We start from the raw sequence: 24,659 nt of genomic DNA, 5'->3' as shown, positions 1-24,659 counted from the left end.
TTAACATCTGCTAACCATGTGTATGTGACAAATAAAATTTGATTTGATAAGGTCACAGTAATGAAAACTTAGAACACTAAAGAGGCCTTTATACTGATTCAAAAAAATGCCTAGGGTCCCTGCTCATCTATGTGAACGTGCCTTAGCCATGCTGCAAGGAGGCATGAGGACTGCAGATGTGGCTAGGGCAATAAATTGCAATGTCCGTATTGTGAGACGCCTACGACAGCGCTACAGGGAGACAGGATGGACAGCTGATCGTCCTCACAGTGGCAGACCACGTGTAACAACACCTGCACAGGATCGGTATATCCAAACATCACACCTGCGGGACAGGTACAGGATGGCAACAACAACTGCCCGAGTTACACCAGGAAAGCACAATGCCTCCATCAGTGCTCTGACTGTCCACAATAGGCTGAGAGAGGCTGGACTGAGGGCTTGTAGGCCTGTTGTAAGGCAGGTCCTCACCAGATATCACCGACAACGTCGCCTATGGGCACAAACCCACCATCGCTGGACCAGACAGGACTGGCAAAAAGGGCTCTTCACTGACGAGTCGCGGTTTTGACTCACCAGGGGTGATCGGAATTGTGTTTATCATTGAAGGAATGAGCGTTACACCAAGGTCTGTACTCTGGAGCGGGATCAATTTGGAGGTGGAGGGTCCGTCATGGTCTGGGGCGGTGTGTCACAGAGTCATCGGACCGCGCTTTTTGTCATTGCAGGCAATCTAAACGCTGTGCGTTACAGGGAAGACATCCTCCTGCCTCATGTGGTACCCTTCCTGCAGGCTCATCCAGACACGACCCTCCAGCATGACAATGCCACCAGCCATACTGCTCGTTCTGTGCGTGATTTCCTGCAAGACAGGAATGTCAGTGTTCTGCCTGCCATGGCCAGCGACGAGCCCGGATCTCAATCCCATTGAGCACGTCTGGGACCTGTTGGATCGGAGGGTGAGGGCTAGGGCCATACCCCCCCCCCCCCCCCCCCCCCCCCCCCCCCCCCCCCCCCGGGAACTTGCAGGTGCCCTGGTGGAACTGCAAGTGGAACACAGTACTTAATGCAGCTGGTGGCCACACCAGATACTGACTTACTTTTGATTTTGACCCCCCCCCTCCTTTGTTCAGGGACACATTATTCCATTTCTGCTAGTCAGATGTCTGTGGAACTTGTTCAGTTTGTCTCAGTTGTTGAATCTTATGTTCATACAAATATTTACTCATGTTAAGTTTGCTGAAAATCAACACAGTTGACAGTGAGAGGACGTTTCTTTTTTTGCTGAGTTTGTTAACGCCCTGAAAATCATTGTGAAGGAGATGCTGATTAACTCTGCCCCCTGCCTGAGTGATTTGCGAACCCCACCTCCAGTGGGAGGAGCTACCTACAGGATGCTCTCTGCTAAGTAATGCTGCTCACGTCACCTCCCAGTCCCACCTGCTGATGCCCCAAGCCTGCTCATGCCTCCAAGTAGCTGCTTACCCACGCTACATCAGTGCAAGCCAATGCATGCTAGTGCCTGAAGTACTACCTCTCTCGCTCTGGAATATGAGACATGCTGTTATATGAGGTGCTGTTTCACTCCCATGCCATCAGAATTACTCTATTTCCCTTGTTGCGTTAATGGACCATTTCCCAGGCGTGGAACTCGGGTCTGGATCAGTAAGTCCTTTTTAAAATAGGATCTGTGACTATACATTATAGTCAGTCATCATATAACCCTGCCCATGTGAACATCTTCTTGATCCCTCAGTGGGAAGCTATGGAGAAGCTCTGCGGTGAAGACGACTGACACGAGTCCACTCCTGTCTACTCTGCAGGGAAGACCCTGCACATGTTAGCTTCTGTCTAGTAACTCACCCTGAGAATCATCGATATGTTTGTTTCAGTGTGTATAAAGTGTTACATTGGGAAGCATTTCGATCATGTAATGTGTTTGATCAGCAGACACACCAGGATTCTTTAGCCAGAGTCACTTATTGAGCTTTTTCTGATATATTGATTGCCAACATTACTGAGGACTGAATGCATTTCATTAGGACAAACCTGCATTGGTGGTATTACCCAAATTGTTAAAGGTACAAAGAGGGAAGGTATTTTATCTGTTTTAGGATGAAGTGTAGTATTAAAACTAACAGTTGGTTGTAATGTGGTATTTATCCAGTAGGTGGAAACGAAGCGTCATATAATCTGTAGAATACGAGCAAAGGCAGTTCAAGTAGCAGTGATTCAGTTAAAGGTCCAACGCAGCCATTTTTATCTCAATATCAAATCATTTCTGGGTAACCTTAAAGTGACGGTTTTCAATTAAAACAGTCAAAAAGGGGAAAAAATGGCTGATGAGCAGTTTCTCAAGCAAGAATTTTACTAGGACTGCCTGGGAGTGGTCTGCGTGGGGAGGGGAAAACCAGCTGTTATTGGCAGAGGTTTGAAAAGACTGCCTGAAATTTAAGCCTGTTTTGGTGGGATGGTGTTTGGCCTGCCTGGTGATATCAACAGGCGGTAAATTAGTTAATAGACCAATAAGGAAGAGTTCCAAACAGCTCTTACACTAAAAGGTTATTATCATAATTTTCACAATTTCATGTCATAGTGTGGAAGTATACACTGAGTGTACAAAACATTAGGAACACCTTCCTAATATTGAAATGCACCCCCTTTTGCCCTCAGAACAGCCTCAATTTGTCAGGGCATGGACTACAAGGTGTTGAAACATTCCACAGTGATGCTGGCCAATGTTAACTCCAATTCTTCCCACAGTTGTGTCAAGTTGGCTGGATGTCCTTTGGGTGGTGTCCCATTCTTGATACACATGGGAAACTGTTGAGCGTGAAGAAAAACACAGCAGCCTTGCAATTCTTGACACTCAAACTGGTGCGCCTGGCGCCTACTGCCGTACCCCGTTAAAATGCACTTAAATCTTTTGTTTTGACCATTCGCCCTCTGCATGGCACACATACACAATCCATGTCTCACGGCTTAAAAATAATTGGGTAACCTGGCATCACCTGGTCAGTCTGTGTCATGGAAAGAGATGGTTTGTGTATATAAAACACAGAATCACATTTTTGAATGCACTGGGCATTTAACTAATTTTACTTTTTTTTCTGAAAAGAGGTTGTACAAAAATGCTTGCATTGGATTTGCAAGCAATAACTTTCACATCTGATTCAGAACTGTCAGTTATCATGGAGTCTCTCTCGTAATACAAAGCCCTGATCTCACCCTATAATCCCCAAAACAGTGCAGACTCCTGAGTTGCCATGTAATGGGGTGATTAACCAGTGAAAGCTGTTTAGCACAATTCTGATATAATGTGTGATTTTGTGTTTTACATGGCAGGAATTTTTAATCTCTGTCTGCACCTGAAAATAAAGACAATGTGTCAAGTAAGACTAAGATTGAGGTCTCCAAAAGATCCTCTGATAAATCCTCCTAATGTGGTTCTGCAATGTTTTGCTAACAGACTGTTGTGAAGAGAGATGATCTCTGTCATTATCTCAGGCAAGACTGTATAATCTTGAGATTTGTTGTCTGTGCTGGGACTATTTAACCATTTCCTTTCAAATTCTAATTAGTGTCTCTAAGAAAAGAACAATGGCTTTAGAGTATAATCCTTCAATTTTCACTGGCAGGTCAGAGATTACTACAGATTATAGAATGGGATTACAGAAAATGTCATCCTAACATGCCAAAACTATACCTTGGTATAAGACATTTGATGGTGTGGAGAAGACAAGTGGGTCTCTTAACTTTGAGGAGGAAGGCATTTTCTAATAGCTACTGTTATCTTCAAGTGAAAGTAAATCTGAGCGTAATCTCTCGTGGACAGACTTTGAGCATCTGACAAAATTACGCAAAATTAATCAGACTAATGAAAAAACAAAAATCTGAACATTAATTGAACAATATTCCTTTAGGCATTCTTTATTCATTTAAAATAATCAAGAGAGACATGCCTTTAATACAGATACATTAAAATTATGTCCCTTTTAGTATATACAGTGCATTCGGAAAGTATTCAGACCCCTTGACTTTTTCCACATTTTGTTACATTACGTTAAAGGTTCAGTTGTCGTCTGGTTTACATTGAGTGGCTACAGTAGAGTCTGTGGCTGCTCGGTTGTTGGCTGGGCCAGTCTGAGGCTCTAGCTGCTGCTGGTGTAGATAAGGGGGCAGGGCTGGTTGTGCCTGAAGTTCATTAAATACACAGAAGTCTGGTGCCACGAGCAGAGCATAAACACCACCAGGACATGCCACACCTGGTGGCTGGCACCCAGGGAGTTCAGCTGACCTGTGTAGGTCAAGGAGCATCACAAGGTCACTTGACATTTTCAGCTCGTTTGACGGTATCAGTTTGAGCAAGACAAGTTGCAGAATGACACATGTAAGTGGTTATTTGCTATGAGATGTGTAGATTTTACCGATGTAAAAGAGGAACTCGGCTCCAGCTATCAAGTACATCACCATCACGAGGCAGGAACAACTGCAGACAGAGATAACAGATGGTGAGACATTCACGGTAACAGAATACTGGACCGATGCATAATTGTACTCTTTATGAATGTGGTATTAAGTCCTTATGTAGGTACCCTTCAAATAAAGTGTTACCCAATATTGTAATTCAGGTATCTGATGACTCATCTGGACGACAGCAGAGCTGAAGCTTCCATTGAGCCAGACCCAGTGGACGGCTGGGATGACCCCATAGCCAGCCACTGAGCTGAGGATGGAAGTACGCTGGTGTCGCCACTCCTTAGAGTGGTAGTGAGGGTGGATCTGAGCCAAGAACACGGCCAATATCAACGCTATAACAATCACTAGGCACACCTGTCTCCAGAACTTTAGAGTAGACGGAGGGTAGAAGATGCGCTATGGGAAAATATGTAATTTCAGAGCCAGTTTGCGTAGTTATATGTTTACAGTGTCAGATTGCATGTGTTATAAAAAGTTATCTTTACTGAAACAAACGGTATGAGCGAAAAACACAACAAATGATGGAATGTATTGTCTAAGACACAGCGACGCAGTGGAAGGCATACAAGACCCCTGGAACGTAACAGCCAAGGTTCCAACGTAGTCCAGTGGCAGCACTTCTTCTCTGAGAGGTGGCAGGAGAACAGGTGGTACCCCACAGAACACAGCATACACACCTACAGAAACGACAGGTAGCTTCATACAACAACAATACTCCTGGACACAGTTAAGCCTTACAGATAAGACCTGTAAACCATAACAAGCTGTAGGAGTTTCAAGGACAGACAGATATGTGATCTCTCCCCTGCCTCTCTCACACACACACACACACACACACACACACACACACACACACACACACACACACACACCTGAAAGCAGAACCGTCCTATGCAGTAGATGCCGTAGTCTTTGTTGGCTCCTGAAGCTGGCAGTACCGTAGACATGTCATTAACCCCCAGTAGGAAGAAGAGCAGGAACCACAGAAGATGACTCCATGTTGACTGTCTCATTTGACAGGATAAAAATACTAAAAGGGTGGAAAACCATCCAACACAACACACTCTCAACAACGAGCCTCGTTCCATATCTGTTTGTGCCGTTGTTAAAGGAATTGTAATTCCTGTTTATCAACCAATTCAATTAAAACACTCTGCCTATAAATAAGAATTTGTAAGATAATTATCAGCATTAAATGGACAGAAACCAGTCTTAAAATCAATCAATCAATAGCGTTTATTCTCGAGAGTACTGATCATAATACATTTTACATCAGGTTATATAATAAAGATGATGTCATAGGTTTTAATGTCCAACCTCCTCTCGGATACAATGGCAATACAGTTCGAGTTCTCATTACTGTCTGCCACCTGCTAAACTATCTACAACCAACCCAAGGTCTTTCCCCTCCCTGGGTAGAGACATCATTCTAGCCTGTCTGAAGATAAACCCATTCTTTCTAACAAGGAACACATAACATTCAACATTTATGATTGTAATAAGATTCATTCTTACAGTAATATAGTAGTATTCTGTTTAGTTATAATTCTAAGTCAAATGTATACATATTTTAGTCATTAAACACAAAAATCCCGTAACAGCCGTCTTGCTAACTGCTATGGTCATTGTTTGACGTGACAATAACCGTGGGAGTTGGCAAGACAGTACAGACCTGGGACCAGGCTACACAACAACAACCAGGTAAATATTATTAAAACGATACAAAAACATACTACATTACATTGAGCTTATACTATTCTCTTGACATACCTTTTTAGACAGAGTTTGGATTGTAAGCGGGCTCCGTATCCATCTGTAATGTATGGGGTTTCTTTCATGAATAACAGAATCTGTTCAAATGTGTACAGGCGGATTCCCCTGGGCACAAGGACTGGCCAGCTACTGGTAAATTCCCAGTTCATTGTAGTGGGCACTCTTATGTAACTTGAGGAGTTTGAGGCATATTGGAACATCAGATTTCACAGTTCTGGCACAGTTTTAAGGCTGAAAATATGAAAGGGGCACACAACAGGGTAAAGTTATTGGAGGCCACAAAGGTTTCACTGCAATATAACGTTGGCACTGAGACGCAGTGCCTTAGACCGCTGCGCCACTCGGGAGCCCCCCCAATAGCAAAGACCAACAGATGATCTGAAGCTATGACAGGAAAAAAAATCTGCAAGTCCACATCCTTTGGGTAATAGACAGCTTATTGGAATAAATCAGAGCTAAGCAGTTGATCAAAATGTATGCATTCTACTCATTATTTGAAATTCAACTTGAAATGTAAACAGTTATGCTAGCTAGCTATAGCTCTCATTCAACTTGATATTAAAGATGCTCGTCAATACCTATTCAATGGAACGTGCCAGGATGATGGAAATGACACGTGCGCAGAAGCTTTGGATCTTTAGCTATCGAGATAAGGGTTCCGAAGAATTGGCACCCGCAGCCACTCTGTATTCTAAATCAGCTGACGGTATCAAACAAGTTACACCCCCTGTTTTTATCTTTTGACTTTTATGAATTCGAATTCATAAAAAATAGACAAAGTGCAAAAGTAATTGGTGTAGTTTGGAGGGGAAGATATCCCTGAATCAATAACAGTTGGTTGTACTCATTTAAAGTCATATGGGGTGGAAGCTACTGAGGTTTTAAGGAAGTATTTGCAAGTAAAATTGAATAAAAATTCAGAGGAAATAGAGTCAAAAGGTTCTACAGTAATTGCCGTGGATTTGAGGGAAGAGATCCCTGAATCAATAACAGTTGGTTGTGTTCATACATGTGATATGGGGTGGTTTTAAGTAATTTTTTTAATGTAAAGTCAAAAATAAACAAACAAATTGCTTTGGATTGGAGAGGTCCCTGAATGTATTACAGTTAGTTTGAGATTTCATGTGGTTGCAAAGCCATTGAAGTTGTTGAGCTAACACCACATTTTACTTGCACTTTTAAGACTGTCCTCTTTGCTGCGAGTACACAGACAATCAATGTAAAGTCCCTTTTTGAAAACAGAATAACGAAAACAAGTGGTGCAACTTGGGGGGTGTATTCATTAGTCGGATTCTGTTGCAAAATGTTTTGTCTGTTGCACATAGTAAAATACATCAAATCTATGTGTTTTGCAACAGAAAACGTTTACTCCAAACGGAAAACATTTTGCAACGAAAACGAGAGTTTCTATTGGACAAATTTGGGTAGGTCCTCCGTGTTTTGTTTTGTTTCTTCAGTTTGGTTCCTAGGATAAACAGTAAACGGTTTCCTTTTTGCAACAGACAAAACGTTTTGTAAAGGAATCCCACTAATGAATACACCCTGGTTCTCTATCTTTTTGTATTATCCTGAAACGTTATGTTGAAGAGGTAATGTAAAGTCAGAATCTTTAATAAAGCAAAATATACTGCAGTCTTTCATGTTAGCATTAGGCAGGGCAAACCCGATTTGGTGATTTCTAGTATATCATCAAAATAAATCGCAGCACATTTTTAGACTCTTTCTGCAGTTTTAACCTGATTAAGTACGATGCCATTAGAAATTAATGTTGAAAGTTCAATTTATATTCCTAAAACTTAATGGCCCTGTGCAGTCAAACGTGATTTTCCTGTGTTTTACATACATTTCCACACTATGAGGTTAGAATAATACTTTGAAAATTATGATAATACCCTTTGTGTAAGAGCTGTTTGAAAAGACTGCCTGAAATTTCAGCCTGTTTTGGTGGCATGGAGTTTTGGCCTGCCTGGTGACATCAGGCAGGCCAATAGACCTATATGAAATAGGCCTATATGAAATAGGTTTGAAACTCTATTTCATATAGGTCTATCTGCAATGACCGCTAGTTTTCAGCACCAAAAACCCTGTTTTGACAAGTGGCAATAAATCATATTGATTGGGGGGGAAATCTGGTTTTAGACGATGTTGAAACTAACACAACAACAAAAAACACATGGAAACTGAAGCTCTTTTTTACTTCACTGGTTAGAGGACAACTTGCAGAAGACCATCAGCTACATTTCAGAGTGTTGGATTTTGATAATCCAGCCGCTTTGTCATACCATGCAATTATCTGAGGACAGCGCCCCGCATACAAAAGCATGAAAAACATTTTCCAACCAAGTAGATGCATCACGAAAGTCAGAAATAGCGATAAAATAAATCGCTTACCTTTGAAGATCTTCATCTTTTTGCAATCCCAAAAGTCTCAGTTACACAATGAATGGTCGTTTTGTTCGATAAAGTCCTTTATATCCCAAAAATGTCAGTTTCTTTGTAGCGTTTGATTCAGAAATACACCGGTTCCAACTCTCCCAACATGCCTACAAAGTATCTAATAAGTTACCTGTAAACTTGGTCCAAACATTTCAAACAACGTTTCTAATCCAACCTCAGGTACCCTAATATGTAAATAATCGATAACATTTAAGACGGAATAAACTGTTTCCAATACCGGAGAAAAATGAGGAGCGCGCTCTGATTCAAGCGCACCAAAAGACTAGAGTTCACCTGGGTGACACTTAGAAAGGATACGAATACTTCTTCATAAAAAAAAAAACATTAAACAATTTCTAAAGACTGACATCTAGTGGAAGCCATAGGAACTGCAATCTGGGTCCTAATAATTATGCTTTCCCATAGAAAAGCATTGGAAAATCCAGTGACCTCAACAACAACAAAAATTCCTGGATGGATTGTCCTCGGGATTTCGCCTGCCAAATCAGTTCTGTTATACTCACAGACATTATTTTAACAGTTTTAGAAACTTGAGTGTTTTCTATCCAATACTACCATGCATATGCATATCCTAGGCTCTGGGCCTGAGTAACAGGCAGTTAACTTTGGGCACCTCAGTCATCCAAACTTCTGAATACTGCCCCCTAGTCTTAAGAAGTTTTAAATAACACAGCTCAAAAACCACACTGAATCTGGGAATAAGTTGTATAGGACAACTTGGTGTGTGGCCACAAAATCAACAGCAAAAAAAAACTAAAAGCAATTGTTCTTGACTATAAACTTTTATACTAACAACACCAATCTGAGGTAAAAAGGATGTGTAACCCCCCCCCCCCCCCCCCCCCCCCCCATAGAGGCCCACAGTGGACGTGTCATAATACCCATAAAAAAATCTAGTGGCCAAACACGGAAATGTTTCCAATCGTTTTTTTCCGCCTTACATTTTTCCCAATAGGGGATTTCAGAACCACTTCAAACAAGGTCTGTGTTTCAGGTAGGCTTTCCCTGGCGTGACGTTTTGATAACCGTGTATATCGTTCTCTCTCGGACAAGGTGAATTCTATCAATATATTAGTCTCTCGCAGATTCGAAAATGCTAATTAGCATCAAAGTAGACATCATGCAAGACTACAAATGCCTGCAAGCTCCTGCACGTCATCTCTAGCTGACATCTTTGCTGTCAGCTAGCTAGCTACATTTTCATTTATTGTACCATATTTCATTTATCTACCTGTAATACCAGTGGTCTTATGTATCCATTTGGTCTTGTACAGAATACTATCCTTATAGCAGTCAGATATTTACAATGTGCCATGAATACTAGGTTGTTTTTTGCAAAGAAGCTAGCTAGCTACCTACCTACCTAGATGATTATTAGCAACCAGATCCTCTTCTCGTTCAGCCAGTAGAGATCTATATCTAGACCCTTATTTCTTCCAATTATACATTACTTGACCAAAAGTATGTGGACTCATTCCAAAATCATGGGCATTAATATGGAGTTGGTCCCCCCTTTGCTGCTATAACAGCCTCCCCTCTTCTGGGAATGCTTTCCACTAGATGTTGGAACATTGCTGTGGGGACTTGCTTCCATTCAGCCACAAGGGCATTAGTGAGGTCGGGCATTGATGTTGGGCTCGCAGTCGATGTTCCAATTCATCCCAAAGGTGTTCGATGTGGTTGAGGACTGTGCCCGCCCAGTCAACTTCTTCCACATCGATCTCAACAAACCATTTCTGTATGGACCTCGCTTTGTGCACGGGGGCATTGTCATGCTAAAACAGGAAAGGTTTTTCCCCAAACTGTTGCCACAAAGTTGGAAGCACAGAATTGTCTGCAATGCCATTGTATGCTGTAGCATTAAGATTTCCCTTCACTGGAACTAAGGGGCCTAGCCCGGACCATGAAAAACAGCCCCAGACCAGTATTCCTCCTCCACCAAACTTTACAGTTGGCACTATGCATGTTCTCCTGGCATCCGCCAAACCCAGATTCGTCCGTCGGACTGCCAGATTGTGAAGTGTGATTCATCACTCCAGAGAACGTGTTCCAGAGTCCAATGGCTTTACACCACTCCAGCCAATGCTTGGCATTGCGCATGGTGATCTGAAGCTTGTGTGCGGCTGCTCGGCCATGGAAAACCATTTCAAGAGGCTCCCGACGAACAGTTATTGTGCTGACATTGCTTCCAGAGGCAGTTTGGAACTTGGTAGTGAGTGTTGCAACCGAGGCCAGATGATTTTTACACGCTTCAGCGGTCCCGTTCTGTGAGCTTGTGTAGCCTACCACTTCGCAGCTGAGCCGTTGTTGTTCCTAGACATTTCCACTTCACAATAACAACACATACAGTTGACCGGACCAGGTCTAGTAGGGCAGAAATCTGTACGGGCCATTCCACTGCCAATGTTTATCTATGGATATTGCATGGCTATGTGCTCGATTTTATACACCTGTCAGCAACGGGTGTGGCTGAAATAGCCGAACCTAATAATTTGAAGGGGTGTCCACATACTTGTGTATATATAGTGTATGAACGAGGTGAGATCTATTTCAATTCATGGTGTCAGTATACACTGCTGTATTAAAGCAATTCAGAACTAACTTATTGACATGTTCTGTTGCAGATTTAAAGCCAGATTGCAGAAAAATGTATCCATAATCATGAACGAATAAGCAGATTTATTTGACAATGCACCTAGTCACCCATCAATCACGTAACGCCTGAACTCCAACAATGATATTGTTTTAAATAAATCAAAATAGTAAACAACGCATAAATATGTATTTTATACATAACATGTAAAGATTAATGTATTTATTCATCCGTGTCACAAACCTTTGACATCAAAGAGCTCCATATGAACTATTATACAACGGGTGGGTCAAATCCTGAATGCTGATTTGGTTAAAGCCGCATTCCAGCCGGTGTCTATTCCACAAATTGCCATCGGCTAAATCTATAACATTAAAATGCCTACTTATTCTGTTCCATCTGACTGCGCAATTCACTGTCTCGTCAGCCAAGCAATTTCTAACCTTGATCTCCACTATAAAAAGCATTTAGACATTATCTCACATTTTCTTTTAGACTAATGTTTAGTTTTCAACAGCGGAGATTTGTATCAACCTTGCTGTCTGTTTCTCCGACATTTGCAACATTGTTTCAATATTCAAATTTAATCACCAGCTGTCGGGTATTAATGAATATCTCAGGAGTCGGGACGAGACAGACCGGCAGGCAGCGTTTCTAAGCCAGTCGAAACCATGAATCAGCTGGCATAATTTTTATGGATATATATTCAAAGAAATGTCAATTGAAAAAAGGTTAAACTAAACGAAGTGCAGCTAGTTTGCAGTCTTTCCAGCTTCAGTTTGAAGTGATTGTTTTAGCTGTGTTGCTGGCTAGCTCCTCTGAACAACAGTGAGCACATTTTCTATGCCAGGCGAAATCGCACGTCATTAGCTCATTGTCATGGATGTATCCAAATAAATGTCACTAGAAAATGTCTTGGGTAACAACCCTAGATTTGTGTCGGGACTACATCGTGTGGAAGGATGAAATAGTATGAATAAATTAATCAAAATAACGTTTTTGACATTTTCATTAATCATTATTTGAATATGTTGATAACCCGTTGTAGAAAAGGGATAATGTACTCGAAGCTGTGTTTGGAGGATATATTGGCACGGTTTGCCCGAACAACACCCATGTTAATATATCCTCCAAACACCGGCTTCTCTGGCATAATCACTTAATTATCACTGTCTGAGAGCCACAGATTCTTCTGCTTTTCCATTTTAGGAATTAGACCAGCATCAATAACACAGAATGTAAAACATATTGTGATTTTTAGTGGGTGAGTTACAAATGGATGTGTAAGGTAGGTTTAATATAAAATACTAAACTCAGCAAAAAAAAGAAACGTCCTCACTGTCAACTGTGTTTATTTTCAGCAAACTTAACATGTGTAAATATTTGTATGAACATAAGATTCAACAACTGAGACATAAACTGAACAAGTTCCACAGACATGTGACTAAAATCAATGGAATAATGTGTCCCTGAACAAAGGGGGGGGGGGGGTCAAAATCAAACGTAACAGTCAGTATCTGGTGAGGCCACCAGCTGCATTAAGTACTGCAGTGCATCTCCTCCTCATGGACTGCACCAGATTTGCCAGTTCTTGCTGTGAGATGTTACCCCACTCTTCCACCAAGGCACCTGCAAGTTCCCGGACATTTCTGGGGGGAATGGCCCTAGCCCTCACCCTCCGATCCAACAGGTCCCAGACGTGCTCAGTGGGATTGAGATCCGGACTCTTCGCTGACCATGGCAGAACACTGACATACCCTGTCTTGCAGGAAATCATGCACAGAACGAGCAGTATGGCTGGTGGCATTGTCATGCTGGAGGGTCATGTCAGAGCCTGCAGGAAGGGTACCACATGAGGGAGGAGGATGTCTTCCCTGTAACGCACAGCGTTGAGATTGCCTGCAATGACATCAAGCTCAGTCTGATGATGCTGTGACACACCGCCCCAGACCATGACGGACCCTCCACCTCCACCTCCAAATTGAAACCGCTCCAGAGTACAGGCCTCGGTGTAACGCTCATTCCTTCAACGATAAACGCGAATCCGACCATCACCCCTGGTGAGACAAAACCGCGACGTTGTTGCCGGTGATGTCTGGTGAGGACCTGCCTTACAACAAGCCCTCAGTCCAGCCTCTCTCAGCCTATTGCGGACAGTCTGAACACTGATGGAGGGACTGTGCGTTCCTGGTGTAACTCGGGCAGTTGTTGTTGCCATCCTGTACCTGTCCCGCAGGTGTGATGTTCGGATGTACCGGTTCTGTGCAGGTGTTGTTACACGTGGTCTACCTCTGTGAGGACGATCAGCTGTCCGTCCTGTCTCCCTGTAGCGCTGTCTTAGGCGTCTCACAATACGGACATTGCAATTTATTGCCAGGGCCACATCTGCAGTCCTCATGCCTTACTGCAGCATGCCTAAGGCACATTCACGCAGATGAGCAGGGACCCTGGGCATCTTTCTTTTGGTGTTTTTCAGAGTCCGTAGAAAGGCCTCTTTATTGTCCTACGTTTTCATAACTGTGACCTTAATTGCCTACCGTCTGTAAGCTGTTAGTGTTTTAACGACCGTTCCACAGGTGCATGTTCATTAATTGTGTATGGTTCATTGAACAAGCATGGGAAACCGTGTTTAAACCCTTTACAATGAAGATCTGTGAAGTTATTTTGATTTTTTTGAATTATCTTTGAAAGACAGGGTCCTGAAAAAGGGACGTTTCCTTTTTTTGCTGAGTCTATGTAAACTACAGCAGAATGAGAAACACACTTAAGACTGAAAACAAGGAAGCCATGCCAAACGCAGCTATATCAACACCCTTCTTGTCAATTTAACAGGTCCATGTTGCTGCTGTCAATTATGAGCAGCATATTTACCATTGCATTCAGTTTGAACCTTAGAATAAGCAGGACAGTGTTACACATGTGGGGGGAAACAAGTGACAAAAACAGTACACCACAGTTTTAAACGTTCTTGAATCTAGATGTTATCTAATCAGGAGAACAAGTGAAGGATAAAGCATAGGGAAAACGGGTGAAGGTAGGGTGGGTTTATAGAGATAAGATGGAGAGTTTCAAAAAGGTCGAATTTGAGGGAGTATGGGGGCATAGTGTGGAATAGGCGATAACTAAAGGGATGGTTGGCCATGGAAGAAACATAACATGGGGTGCTGGTGTGCTTCTGCACGCCTTTTAGGTCTGTCACAAATATCCGGCCCGTGTCCAGTCATACTCGGGTTCTCAGCGTGTGTCCCTCGACGTCATTCCGTCTCAGTTGCAGCATTTAAATCGTGGTAATTGTGCGTCTGAATCACAACATTAAAGACGGTGAGTGATCACAGCATTTCCACCAATTGAGACATACACAATACAACTTAAGCATTGAGGACAGCATTTTGCCGACAACATGGTGGTTCACACTACGTCTACTGTGTGTGAGTGATGGAAGAATCTTATCTCAGCTGTAGGTCCATTTGAGTGTGTGGTCACTCAGGCCTGCACATCAACCAGTACTGGAACCATTGGAGTCTTGGGATGCTTGCTCTCAAAGTGCTGCTTGAATGTCTTCAGGTCTGCATCTATAAAGGTCAAGTACAAAATGGTGGAAGTTAAATAATCTGTGGCTTAGATTGAAGTTGACACAAATGATAAACTAAGCAATAAGATGCAACAAACTACTACACATATGAAAGACTGTACCACACAGGCCAGTACAATAGTCTACACATGGAGAGGAACCTAAAGGCACATACAGTACCAACCAATACTACTCACCAGACAGGACAGGTGTGGACCAGTGTTGCCTTGGCTGCAGTCTTCTGGTTCACAGCTGCTTCCTTCTTAACAGCCGCCGCCTTGGCATCAGTCAACAAGTTCAAGTTCAACTTGAGAGGAGCATATTGTACCCGTAGTACAGAAATGACTTAAAACGGTGGACATCTCCAGATCTGAATGACAAGAGCGTGTATAAGGTTTTGTTCCAGCCCAGCTCAAAAATCATATCCTATCGCCGTGATTTGTTATGTTGAGTCAGTTGTTAGAGCTGGACTGGGACAAAACCCGTCACACACTCCTGTTCTTCAGTTGACTTCCAGCAATGACTTAAACCAAAGCAGGAGAATAGTGTCCCAGGTTAAAACAGCTTACCTAGTTGAGAGGTGATAAGACTCAGGCACAACCATTGGTTCTGGAATAGAGAAGGTGCAAATAAGGTTAGCAATTTGGCATCAATAATGTGACAGTAATTCTCTCAAAAACAATTAATGTAAAACCCACCATAGCAGACAGGACTAAATATGGTTCCATAACCTTGCCTACTAGCTATACTAATGACCTGCTGTTCAGAGGGTAACAGCAAACTTTTCCTGCAGTAAATTAAGCACACTGTTGACTCGAGAGGATGCTAATCAGTCCATCTCTGAAACCTCTCAAAAATCCAGACTAAAATAATACAGCTAGCTAGGGTAGCTAAAAGTCAAGTAGTTACTTGAAGTAAACTACCCAACCCTCACCTACAGACACAAATAAACATAAGAACACCTAGCTTCACCATCTACGTTAGCTAGCTAGTTGACTAGCAAGCTAGACTGTTGGTTTATGAAAGCCAAAGAAGGCTAAGCTCGTTTTTATGAATTTCTTATGCATTTAAATGTCTAGACAAATAGACATTTAATCTAGCCAGACTAATGTTGCTAACTAGCTAACCATGAGTTAGCTAGCAAGATAACAGGTATTGTGTAAATGTTAAACTTGCCCAAGACAGAGTTGTCCATCTAAACAAATGTTGCCAATTTATTCACTACTTTGCTAATATTAGATAGCTAATCCAGAGATTTGTCACGCCCTGGCCTTATCTTTGTTTTCTTTATTTTAGTTAGGTCAGGGTGTGACATGGGGGATGTATGTGTTTTGTATTGTCTAGGGTTTTTTGTATGTTTATGGGGCAGTGTTCAGTCTAGGTGTATGTAGGTCTATGGTTGCCTAGATTGGTTCTCAATTAGAGACAGCTGTCTATCGTTGTCTCTGATTGGGAACCATATTTAGGCAGCCATATTCATTAGGTAGTTCGTGGATATTGTCTATGTCTAAGTTGCCTGTGTCTGCACTTATGTTTGTATAGCTTCACGTTCGTCGGTTTGTTGTTTTGTTTAGTGTGTAAAGTGTTTCTTCGTTTTTCGTCTTCATTAAACAAGAAGATGTATTGCTATCACGCTGCGCCTTGGTCCTCCTCTCTTTCACAATACGACGATCGTGACAAGATTCTTACCTTTGCCTCGACACGTTAGTCTCGTCCAGATCATCATGGCCCTGGTGAGTGACGGGAAGCTTGAGACAGGCATTTGTAGTTAAGTATGAGATATGACAACAAAGTTTAGAAACGTATTTCCATTGAGGTCCTCTTGTTAACAAAATACATCATTTATCAATGAATAACAAATTAAAGATGCAAAACGAATGGAGTTGAGGCAGTTTGGAAAAGTCAGTATGGCTTGAGCGGAGGGTGCAGCCAGGGAGAAAGTCAGTCTGTCAGACAAGCCAGGAGCTCTTAATGGCCCATAGCTTTGTCCAACGTTCGCAGTTACTCCATAGTAGCCTCTACTCCGTAGGTAGCTGATCCTCCATTGCCGACAGTGAAGCAGGCACCTGGTTGATGCTGCAGTAAAGCGCCAGAAAATCAGCAGTGGTCAGGAACAGTCCCTCTGACAGCTCAGACACCGCAGTCTTCACCTTCCAGGTGAAACATAAAAACCGGAGCTGCTGCAGCATTATTTAAATGCAAGTATTAGCCATCCAGGTAGCTAGCTAGCCAAGGCAAAAAACTGATTTGATGTTGAAGTCCTGTAACTTTTACATTGAAGATCACAATATTTATGTGAACAAAACAGAGATTTATAAAAAAGAACACAATGTACAGGAGCTCTCCGCCTAGGTGACCTCACAGCACCATGGTAACCATGTAACTCCCACATTAGCAGATAATTAGCATTTATGTATTTTTGGGGGGGTAAATACAGGAAAATTATATTGATAAAAGTCACCTTGTCAGAGAGATTTACATGGTTATCAAACATCACGCCAGGGTAAGCCTACACTGAAACAAAGCCCTTATTTTAGGTGTTTCAAAAATCCCCTATGGGAAAAGATCCGTGTTATAGCGCGATTGACATTTTGAGCAGATTGAGCAGATTGAGCAGACATATGCCGCGTTTACCGTGAATGTGGTCTCCACGAATAGGGGAACGTTGCCTCTACATCGTGATAGCGGACAAAATGTGATCGGATTGAATCTGGCCCTTTGTTTTAGGTGTGATATTTTCCCATAGGGTTTTCTCCAAAAGAACATCCGATTCAGGTTAGGTCCAAGAATCGCATATGGTAAATCTTTTTTCCAACAGACTGTCGTGGGAAAGATGTTTTTTTTGTCATTATCTCAGGCAAAGCTGTCTAATCTGGAGATTTACTGTCTGTGTTGGGAGTATCTGACAGCTCAAACCCGTTCTTACCAACTTCTAATTAGTGGCTGTAGGAAGAGAACAATGGCTGTAGATTATAATCCCTCGATTTGCGCTGGCAGGTCAGATTATAGAATGGGATTAGAGAAAATCATCCTCCCATACCAAAACTAGGTTATATTCTGGAAGGCATTTAATGGCATGGAGAAGACAAGAGGCTATGGTCAACTGTACTGTAGCTACAAGTTAAAGTAAATTATGTCAAGGCAAATGATTTCATCATATTCTTGACAAATTCAGTGCAGTTTTATGTTGAGGGAGGATTCTTTTTTTGTTCATGAGCATGGCCTTATTTCTATTACAGCATGTTGGATGGCTGTCATTCATATTCCATTTACCCAGTTCAATGTAACATTGATAGGTTTAGGCTACTACATGATACTCAAATTTTCCCTATACCCATCATGAGGTTGCAACAACCTAGCCTACGAATGACAGTTTACAACATAGGTGCACACAGGTCAAGATACATTTTTTTAGATGACAGACAGTGACACGTGGACAGACAGACGCCTTCAATAACGCCTTGCACACTCTTGCCTGCATCTAGCTTATCTAGAGTGTAATCATTAATCCAACAGTTGAAAACGAGAGTTTCTATTGGACAAATTCAGGTATTTTTATCCCTGTTTCGTTTGCTTCCATTTAAGAAACGTTTTTCACCAGAATGCACTCTTCTCCTCTCACATTTTCCCTTTGTTTGTGGACTTTAATGAACAACACATCAGCTGTATGTGACCAGGCGAAAAAACCTTTCCAAGCCAAACCATGTCATAACTGCTACACACAGCCTATATCATTGTCCCCATATTAGCTAAAGTAAAATCCTAGTCAACATAGCTAACAGAACTAACACGTTCGTAAACCCACTACAATCATGCAGAAAGGTTAGTGCATAGTCAGTCAGCAGTTACACCGGTGGGCCCCGGTGGCAATAAATTAATTAAACCAAAAGCTTACCTTGACTTGGAAGAGTTCCAGTGTTGTGTTGGATAGTCATAGCCAGCTAGCTAACATAGCCAAACCTGTCTGATCAGGATGAACAATATCTAGTAAAACCTTTTTTTATTCTATGTGCTATGCATTTCGCCAGGATTTTCGCATCACATTGAAGTGTAAGAAGCCTCCAGTTTTTTAAATGGACTGGATCTTTATACTTACCACCTGAGTCCTGTTTAAGTAGTAATGAAATCAGACCTTCTTGTTGAGTACCTGAAAGTCTACCATTTTTATAGGAGTAATTAAAACATGCTAATAATGGATCTTTGAGTACATCAAAAAGGTTTGGTATACTGTCAAGCCCTGGCGTTTTTCCAGACTGAAAAGATTTTGCCTCAAAAAGTTCCTCTTCTGTAAGTTGGCCTTAAAACAGGTATTTTTGTAAATTTGTTAATTTTACAATATTAGTAATAGGAAAGAAATCCTTACAGTTCACATCGTTCAGTGGAAATGGAGGAGACTGAAAAGAAAACATATGCTTCCTCTTTCAAAAAATTATTTTGCGAATCATGGATTGCATAATAGACAATGCAATGGTATATTATGCAAATAGACAGTGCCATATATGGATCTGTGCCATTTACTTTGAACTGGACTATGTTTACAGCATGAGTGGTCGTGAATAGATGCGCTTGTTCTGAGATCAAAGTGAGAGCTGCATGTAGCCACATTGTCACGTTCTGACCATAGTTCTTGTGTGTTGTGCTTGTTTTAGTGTTGGTCAGGACGTGAGCTGGGTGGGCATTCTATGTTGTGTGTCTAGTTTGTCTGTTTCTATGTTTGGCCTAATATGGTTCTCAATCAGAGGCAGATGTTTTGTGTTGTCTCTGATTGGGAATCATATATAGGTGGCTTGTTTTGTGTTGGGGATTGTGGGTGGTTGTTTCCTGTCTCTGTGTTTTCTCTGCACCAGATAGGGCTGTATCGGTTTGCCACATTTTATTATTTTGTGTTTGTAAGTGTTCACTGTTTAATTAAACATGTTGAGCACAGGCTACTCTGCGTGTTGGTCTGATCCCTGTTACACCCTCTCTTCTCGTGAAGAGAGGGAAGGCTGCCGTTACAGAACCACCCACCAATCTCGGACCAAGCAGCGTAGCAACGGGCAGCAGCAGCAGCAGCAGCGAGTTCAGGAGTGGACATGGGAGGATGAGCTGGACGGAAAAGGACCCTGGGCAGAGCCAGAGGAATATCGCCGCCCCAAAGCGGAGCTGGAGGCAGCGAAAGCGGAGAGGCGGCGTTTTGAGGAGCTAGCTCGGCAGCGTGAGCAGGATCTGGGTTATACCACTTGGGAGGAAATAGACAGGTGGTCGATCGACCCAGGGAGAGTGCCGGAGCCCGCCTGGGATTCCATGGAGCAATGTGCAGAGGGATACCAGCGAATGAGGTTAGCACGACGCGGTAGGAAGCCCGAGAAGAAACCCCAAAAATGTATTGGGGGGGGGGGGGGGGGGGTAAAGGGGAGTGTAGCTGGGTCAAGTAGGAGACTTGAGCCAACTCCCCCTGCTTACCGTAAGGAGCCAAGGATGGAACCAGAGCCGGTCAGGGCAGTATTGGAGGTGAGCGAAGTAGAGACTGTGAAGGATCTAATGGGGAAATTGGAGGAGAGAGTTATGAGGGAGGTGTTGTGTTGGTGTTGGAGGCACGACATCCGCCCGACGGAGCGTGTCGGGGATTTGATGTCACCTGAGTCAGCTCTCCATACTCGTCCTGAGGTGCGGGCTAGCCGTCTGGTGAAGACTGTGCCAGCCTCACGCACCAGGCCTCCTGTGAGCCTCCCTAGCCCTGCACGTCCTGTGCCAGCTCAGCTCTCCTGTGGCAGCCCCATGCACCAGCTCGCCGGCGCCACGTACCAGGCCTCCAGTTCCAGCACCCCGCACTTGCCTTGAGGTGCGTGCCCTCAGCCCAGTAACACCAGTGCCTACACCACGCACCAGGCTTCCTGTGCGTCTCCAGAACTCTGTTCCTCCTCCACGCACTCTCCCTGTGGTGCGTGTCTCCAGCCCGGTACCACCAGTTCCGGCACCACGCACCAAGCCTACTGTGCGTATCCAAAGCCCTGTACGCACTGTTCCTTCTCCCCGCACTCGCCCTGAGGTGCGTGCCCTCAGCCCGGTACCACCAGTGCCGGTACCACGCACCAGGCCTACTGTGCGCCTCAGCAGGTCTGAGTTGCCCGCCTGCCCAGCGCCGTCTGAGTTGCCCGCCTGCCCAGCGCCGTCTGAGTTGCCCGCCTGCCCAGCGCCGTCTGAGTTGCCCGCCTGCCCAGCGCCGTCTGAGTTGCCCGCCTGCCCCGAGCCGCCAGAGCCGCCCGCCAGTCCTGAGCTACCTCTCTGTCCTGAGCTGTCTCCTCAATCTAGTGGGGACCTTGGTGAAGATTCCTAGGCCAAGGTCGGGGGCGAGGGTCGCCACTCAAAGGACGCTAAGGAGGGGGACAAAGACAATGGTGGAGTGGTGGCCTCGCCCTGCGCCGGAGCCGCCACCGCGGACAGATGCCCACCCAGACCTTCCCCTTGAGTTTTAGGGGGTGCGTTCGGAGTCCGCACCTCAGGAGGGGGGTACTGTCACGTTCTGACCATAGTTCTTGTGTGTTGTGCTTGTTTTAGTGTTGGTCAGGACGTGAGCTGGGTGGGCATTCTATGTTGTGTGTCTAGTTTGTCTGTTTCTATGTTTGGCCTAATATGGTTCTCAATCAGAGGCAGATGTTTTGTGTTGTCTCTGATTGGGAATCATATATAGGTGGCTTGTTTTGTGTTGGGGATTGTGGGTGGTTGTTTCCTGTCTCTGTGTTTTCTCTGCACCAGATAGGGCTGTATCGGTTTGCCACATTTTATTATTTTGTATTTGTAAGTGTTCACTGTTTATTCATTTAATTAAACATGTTGAGCACTGGCTACGCTGCGTGTTGGTCTGATCCCTGTTACACCCTCTCTTCTCGTGAAGAGAGGGAAGGCTGCCGTTACACACATGTGCTAGTTACTGAGTTATTAGCCCAGTTATAGATCATTTGTAGTCAGCAATAGGGGAGTGATTCCTTCCTACACAAGAAAAAAACGTATACATTTCCAGACATCTTTAAAAAGTAAGTCAAGTAAAGATCTTTTTTTGTCTTAAAGAGGCAGTGTTGTATTTTGCGACAGGCTTGAATAAGCTAAGTAGCCAATAGGCAGAGGGTAGCATAATTTGTCTGATTATCTGTAATAATGCATTTTATTTTGTAAAGTGGTTTCTTGCATCAAACACAACATTTTCAGTCACCTCTTTGTCTGAAGGACAAGTGGATAAACATTAATGCATGTTTTTGTCTAAAATTTCATGGAATGTAGGCCTACATTGAACACCACACATTGACTGTTACTGTAGGCTGAATGATAGAACATGTTAAAAATGTTATGGGATGAATTTTCTCCATTGCTTTTGATGGTAAGCCACTCTGGTAGGCCTACTGTAAGGGTGTGAACTGTTGGCAGAGAAGTCAGACGCAGGAGAGAAATAACTGTTTCAAACGGCGCAGTGTATTTACAAAAAACACCGGAAAACATAATAAAAATCAATGGGTAACATAACCCGACGCACACCAGTACAGACGTACACTTACAATAAACAATCACCGACAAGGACATGAGGGGTAACAGAGGGTTAAATACACATGTAATTGATGGGATTGGAACCAGGTGTGATACAAGACAAAACCAAAGTAAAATGAAAAGAGGATCAGCGATGGCTAGAAGGTTGGTGACTTCGACCGCTGAACACCGCCCGAACAAGGAGAGGGACCAACTTCAGCGGAAGTTGTGACACCTACATTATGATCAAATAGCCACAGTAGCCTATTTGGCCACAATTAAAACTGTAACTTAAAGCGGGTACAACCTCAGTGTTCACAGTAAACGCAAATGTTCACAACATTCAAGTTTGCACTCAGCAGACCTGAAACTTGCTCAGTGACTAATAAAATTAGAGGGAACATTGCTGGTAACTCCCCAATTCAATGTAATGGGTACTCTTGTGTAACTTTAGGAGTTTGAGGCATTTTGGAACATCAGACTTTTGGAACAGTTTTAAGGCTGAAAAGATGAAAGGGGCACACAACAGAGTAAAGGTATTTGTATATATTATGGATCCCCATTAGCTGCCAAAGCAGCAGCTACTCTTCCTGGAGTCCAGGTATTGCATGGCAATAAGGTTTCACTACTATCTAACCCGTGTAGGGGAAATTTGAAAATATAGTTTACCAAGCTACCAATAACTTCACACTGATTTGGACCAAACTTCTTCCTACTGATGAGTACGACATGAGGAATCATAGCCCTTGGTCAGGACTCTCAGTTCCATTAAATTACACATAACAGTCATTGGATGAAGGTGTCTTCTATATGGGTGGTTTTGTTAAGAGCCCCGATGCTCGGTCTGAACATTAACACGCATCACTTGCGGTACGGTTTTGGAAGCATAAGGACTTTATCCTTCATATCAGCGAGAAATAATTTTCATAAAACAAAAGGTTAAATTGATACACACCTTTTATAGGGTTCAGGTTCCCACACGGCCATATCTCCATGTTACAGCACGTGTTTACGGTAAACAGATGGACCGCATGTGCTAGATAGCTATCTAGCATGCTCCGAACACATGTGTAGCAGAAGAAGGTCGCCAGAAACGTGTTGTCACTGACAAATATTGTTGGCTGCAACTGTGATAAAGCCGGTTAAAACAGTGTACAGTAAGTGTATATTTAGCATTTGCGTAATTATTTTTTGTGATATAAAAGTAAAGGGCTTTATGTTTCTAGAACTGTATCGCAATGGAGAATTGATTCACGTTTAGGTAGATGGAGTATTTGGCTGTTTTGGCTGCCAGCCTACCTCTGAAAATAACATAAAAGGTTCTTGGACCTTACGGAGTAAGGTTGGCTCCTTAAGAGTACATCTTGGGGTAGAGAAATCTCAAAAACATTGTCAAAAGCCATCCATGGACCCACCACACCCCATGCCAATCCCACCCCAACAACCAGTATATTTTCTGTATGTTTGACAAGTAGTATGAAGATGTGGCTTTGAGTATTGCTTCTCCATACTATGTAATGTATTCCCTGTGAATCTGGTGATGTTCTTTTCACCCTGTTCAGAGAAATTAGTCAATGAAGTCGATTGCATTATCTACCATAATGTAGTTTGAAAGTACCATGTTCTGACCACTAGATGTCACTGTTCATGCTGTTCAACATGTTTTCACTTTGTCATTATGCGGTATTGTGTGTAGATGGGTGGGAGAGAAAAAATCTTATTTAATCAATTTTGAATTCAGGCTGTAACACAACAAAATGTGTAATGAGTCTTCCTGAAGGCACTGTAATACTTCCTGAAGGCACTGTAAGCTACACTAAAGCTAACGTTAAGAAAAATATAGTTTACTTAACTAAACTTAATTTGAAAAGTAGTTCATCCAAACTACTTAGTGAAAAATGATCATATCTAAATCTGAAATGTCAGACTACAAATTCCAGAACAGATGACTGAGTCAGATATGAACAGAATGTGTAATTTAGTCTGTTAAACATAACAACTGAGAATTAGGCACACAACGTGTTTCAAATTTGGTTCAAATACCACTAAGCTACTGCAAAATGTAATTGAATTACTAGTTGAACTACATTTAGTTCACTACCTCCCAACACTGAATCTAATGTTAGAATATAGTTTTTTTTCTAGGTCATCAAGCTACTCCAGATAGCAATGATAGTATGACACACGCAAAATGTATGGTCACATTTGTGTTTATGTATTGTTTCTTTGTATTGGGAAAGAATGCTTTTACTGAAATGTCAGTCCTCTAAGGTTTCGCCATTGCAA

At 42.8% G+C, this 24,659-nt stretch overlaps 1 pseudogene; it reads right to left on the bottom strand.

The window, feature by feature from the left end:
- Positions 1-4,151: 4,151 nt before the first annotated feature.
- LOC120025630 lies at positions 4,152-23,360 on the bottom strand (annotated as a pseudogene).
- Between the last annotated feature and the right edge of the window lie 1,299 nt (positions 23,361-24,659).

Source organism: Salvelinus namaycush, chromosome 31 (assembly GCF_016432855.1).
Source record: "Salvelinus namaycush isolate Seneca chromosome 31, SaNama_1.0, whole genome shotgun sequence".
In the NCBI taxonomy this organism is placed as follows: domain Eukaryota; kingdom Metazoa; phylum Chordata; class Actinopteri; order Salmoniformes; family Salmonidae; genus Salvelinus; species Salvelinus namaycush.
The sequence above is the reverse complement of the archived record's forward strand: the minus strand, read 5'-3'. Positions and strand labels throughout refer to the sequence as shown.